Consider the following 5,532-nt stretch of genomic DNA (forward strand, 5'->3'; position numbering starts at 1 on the left):
GAAATGGTGAGGGAGGAAAGAAAAATTTTAGATATTATTAAGAAAATGAAGAGAAACTGGTTGGGACATCGGCTAAGAAAGAACTGTATTATGAGGGACGTGTTACAAATTATGGTGACAGGAAAGAGAGGGAGAGGATGAAGGAGACTAAGTAAGTGGACGATATCAAAATAGAAAAATCGTACGTAAAGACGAACATGTTAGCGGAAAACAGTGGAGCATGGAAGTTTCTCGGTTGCGTCAAGTGACTTGTCAATAATGGCAGAATATCTATGATGAGATTCTCCACTATAGTACAATTCACTCGAATGTTATTTTCTCTATCTTTTAAGAACTAACATTCAATCCAAGGGGACCACAAAGGTGTTGCGCAGACCACAATTTGAGAAAAGCTTTATTTTATTCATGGATAGTTTAGCATTTCTTGATGCTTAGCAAAGGAAGAAAGAAACCTCTAGTCTTTCCCACTTACTGTACACATCCCAATTAAATGAACATTGTTTGTTACTTAGAGAACATAATTTTACGTAAAAAAAAAAAAGAAAAAAAAGAAAACAAAGAAATTCTGTGGAAGTTAAGTTTCGAAACTTGTAAATTATTATAATGTACTGGCAATTTAGCGTGACTTGGCTACCCTGCTGTGAAAACCTAAACAGAATTTTTGCGCATGCGTAGCGGTAATGAGCAGAAGCTGGCTGGACTCTCATTTTTGAAGTAAACATGCGTGGAGAATTATATATTGTCCCTTTTAAGTTAGCAATATAGATCAATTGATTACTAAAGAAATCACAATCATCAGAAGACGTCGATCAATCATTGTGCTACTGATAGTGAATGTACACACATCGTCACATTACAACGAGGTCAATGTCAAGTTAAATTACTTTCTTTTATTTGCATATGATACAAAACGTTGTTTACTTTATTGTTATGGCCATAGCAGATTGTGAAGCTGTGACCTTCGGAAATTAATTAACCTTTCACGAATTTCGAAACTACACCTTTAACTAATGAATATCAGATACACTTTGATTCCTTTTGGTTACTTTGTTTATAAATTTGTAATTTCTGCGTTTATTTTTAAAAAGAAAAACTCTATGATATAGCTTTGTCACTTATATCACGTTCTGTTTACTATGTCATTCTAGATACAATCAGTGTTGGGCAAATTTCAATTGAATTAACAATTAACAATTAATCTGTAAATTTAATTGTTAATTGCAATTAACAATTGAAATAAGTAATGGTTAATTGTTAATTGCAGTTGGCCATTAAAAAAGGAGAATCAATTGCAATTGATCAATTGATTGAAAGTAATTGCAGTGGAAAGTAATTGCAATTGAATTCTGTAATTCAATTGCAATTGAAATTAATTGGCAATTGATTCAATTGCAATTGATTTCCACAGCAATTACTTTCAATTGATTGATCAATTGCAATTGATTTTCACTGATTAATTTTCAACACTGTAGTTCAGAGAGGGCGTGGGGCAATGAAAACTTTAGCCACGACCAATTGACTCACCACCCGTCGTGACCCACGACCCACCGTGACCCACTCTGACCCACCACCCACCATAAATCACTCTTACCCACTGTGACCCACAGACCCGCCAAAACCCATTGTCATCAACTCTGACCCATGATTCACGCCCTCTTCTCTACTGACTAAAGAGTTTAAACTTGTAATAAAACAAGCCTATAAAATTATCACTCATCGGAGTTTGAATTTCTACGATCAATCGCTCAAGCATCGCACTAATACAATAACAGCGGATCTGACCTTTCTAATATAAATAAAATAGTTTGTTCGTGTGTCTGTGTGTCTATCTTTGTGCGGCCTGTGGACGGGACGAGTGGACCGAAAGTTTTCAAAATTTGGTCACGGGTAGCTTGGTCTAGGCCCCAGACCAAGACGAAGAGTTTTTTTTTTAATTCCTTACTATGGGGTCTCCAGGAGACGTTTACCGGGACCGGCCTGGGGACCAGACAAGTCGACTGAGAGTTACCAAATTTTGGTCAAAGATACCTTGGTCCAGGTTTCACACCAAGGCAAAGCTTTTTCGAAAAAATTCGAACCAGGGGGTCTCAGGGGGGCGTTTACCGGGACATGTAAAAGTAGTAGAAAATGACCGATATCAGTGTCGATTTCATAGTTTTCGCGGTCGCTGAGATCAATGGTGAAACTCCGATCGCATTAACTTCCAAATTCACCGTATTCTGCTACGGGCCGTGGGTCAATGGGGGGGAGGGGGGAAATACCGAAACGTACAAGTAATCCAAAATGACCGATATTAGTGTCAAATCCATAGTTTTCGCGGTTGCTGATATCAATGGTGACACTACCATTAGCGATGACTTTCAAATTCATCCACCGTTGTATGCGGGCCTTGGGTCACCAGAGGGGGGGAATTCCGAGACATGTAAAAAAATAATCGAAAATGACCGATATTAATGTCAAATTCATAATTTTCGGGGTAGCTGAGCTCATTGGTGAAACTCAAGACCGCGTTTACTTTCACATTTAGCCCCCATCAGATAAGAAACGGGGGCATTATGAAGGGGATCACGAGACATGTAAAAATAATCCACAATGACCGATGTCAATTCCGTAGTTTTCGCGGTGGCTGAGATTAATGGTGATACTTTCATTAGCGATGATTTTCAAATTTAGCCAGCATTGTATGCGGGTCGGGAGTCACCGGGGGTGGGGAATTGCGAGACATGTAAAACTAATGGAAAGTGACCGATATTAGTGTCAAATCCATAGTTTTAGCTGTCGCTGAGATGAATGGTGATACTTCCACAGGCGTTGACTTCCAAATACAGCCCCCATCGGCTGCAGACCAGAGGCATTGTTTTTTTCAAAATTGGAACCAGAGGATTATAGGGATTTTTACAGGCATATGTAAAAAGTAGTAGAAAAGGGCAGATGTTAGTGTCACATTCATAGTTTTCGTGGTATTAGTTGGGGGTTGGTGGGGACCAGAGGAGATTGTTTCACAATACGAACCAAGGGGGTCTGAGGGGGTGTTCACCGGGACATGTAAAAGTAGTACAATTTGTGTCGAATCCATATTTATCGGGGTTGCTCAGACGTATAGTGACACCCCCGATAGTGTTTACGTTCAAATTCAGCCCCATCGGCCTTCCCAATGAAAGCACATGTACGTTGTTGGATATATATTCACACAAAATATATCCAATGTTAGAAATGTTTCTTAATTGTTCTCCCGTTGTTCAATTTGTTTACATTGATATTTTATCTGATCCGTGCGAAGAACGGGTATAACAGCTAGTACGAAATGGTAAAGTGTTTGTTATGGACCAAATTACAATGAATTCAATTATATATAAATAGATAATTATTATAATTATAACTAATATATATTTCCTTGTTGAATCATAGAGCTCCTCCGTGGCTAAGCGGTTAGCGTACGCGCCTTTGGCGTGGGAAACCCGGGTTCGATTCCCTGCGGGAGCTCATGTGGTTCGGATTCCACGTTAATCAGTAGGTCCATGTCTCATATAGCCTCGCTGCTGACCGGGACGTTAAACCCCAAAAGCAACTCAAAATCAAATCAACTTGTTGAATTATACATATTTTTCAGTGGAAATAGGAATACAATTTAAAAGTCCCAAATCAACGTAAAGTAGACCAACTTAAAGGAAAAATGTATAAAATTTTCCATATAATTAAGCTTACAAACTTAAAATTTCCATGTAATTAAGCTAAATTACCATTTTTGTGTCGTTTTGTGCGCCTATTTCCTCGTTTTCTGCGTCACCGGAAATGGGTCAACGTTATCTTACAAATATGGCGGAACAAGTTAATGTTGTTCCGTCAGGAACGATTTCGAGGTCGTTTCCTACACATCGTCTTGTGCGTGTTTTCTATCGTTTTGTAAGCCTATTTCCACGTTTTGTGAATCAATGGTAGTGGGTCAAAATGGGCATTCAATGTGGGAAGAAAACTGATCCACTCTCCCACCAGTATCGAATTTCAAGGTCGCTTTTTTCGCATTGTTTAGTGCATATTTATACCGTTTCTGCGCATACTTTCACGTTTTGTAGGCCAACGAAAGTGGGTCAAAGGTGACCTACAAATATGGCAGAGAAAGACATATTCATTCCACTTTCAAGGTCCATTTTGACCCTCTTCCACTGATGCACAAAGCGACACAAATCATGTATAAAAAGTGTGAAGGAAACGACGGAATGGTGACGGAACAGCATTAAGTTATTCCGCTATACTTGTAGGCCATTTTGACCCATTTTTGTTGTCGCACTAAAGTGGAAATAGAAGCACTAAAGTGGAAATAGGAGCACAAAACGGTACAAAGCAGGCACTATACGATGCGAAAGAAACGACCCCCCAAATTCGATAGTGGCGGAACAATAGCTCTAGTTTCTCGGACCATTTTGACGCATTTCTGGTGATGCTCAAAACGTGGAAGTAGGCGAACAGAACGGTACAAAATACACACTAAACGATGCAAAAGAACCAACCCCGAAATTCGATAGTGGCGGAATAGTGAGCCATTTAACTCCCACTTTAAAGGCCCGTTTAACTCACTTCCGGTGACCACAAGACGAGGAAGTAGGCACAGAAAACTTTTAAAAAAATAATCACTAAACGATGCGAAAGAAACGACCTAGAAATTCGATAGTGTCGGAACAATGGGTCATTTTGGTCTCACTTTGGACGTCCATTTTCACACACTTCTGGTGACGCGCAAAACGTGGAAATAAGAGCACGAAACGGCACGAAACATTCACTACTCGACGCGAAAGGAAGGACCACGAAATTCGGTAGGTATAGTGATGGAGCAGTGGGTCATTTTCGTCCCACCTTCGAGGCCCATTTTGACCGTCTTCCAGTGACGCACAAAACGTCGAAATACGCGCACAAAAGGGTATGCAATGTGAAATTAACGACCTCGAAATTCCATAGTAGCGGAACTCTTGGTCATTTTCGTCCCATCTTGGAAGCCCATTTTGACCCACTTACGGTGACGCACAAAACGTGGAAATAAGGGCACGAAACGGCACGAAAATCCACTAGTCGATGCAAAAGGAAGAATATCGAAATTCAATAGTGGTGAAACTCTTGGTCATTTTCATCCCACCTTCGAGGCCCATTTTGACCATCTTCCAGTGACGTACAAAACGTCGAAATAGGCGCACAAAAGGGTACGCGATGTAAAATTAACAACCTCGAAATTCGATAGTGGCGGAACTCTCGGTCATTTTCGTCCTACCTTGGAAGCCCATTTTGACCCATTTCTGGTGACGCACGAAACGTGGAAATGGGGGCACGAAACAGCACGAAAATTCAGTAGTCGATGCGAAAGGAAGGATATCGAAATTCGGTAGTGGCGGAGCAGTGGGTCATTTTCGTCCCACCTTCGAGGCCCATTTTGACCGTCTTCCAGTGACGCACAAAACGTCGAAATAGACGTACAAAAGGGTACGCGATGTGAAATAAACGACCTCGAGATTTAATAGTGGCGGAACTCTTGATCGTTTTCGT

The sequence above is a fragment of the Thermobia domestica genome, chromosome 2 (assembly GCF_964235325.1).
Source record: "Thermobia domestica chromosome 2, izTheDome1.hap1.1, whole genome shotgun sequence".
In the NCBI taxonomy this organism is placed as follows: Eukaryota; Metazoa; Arthropoda; class Insecta; order Zygentoma; family Lepismatidae; genus Thermobia; species Thermobia domestica.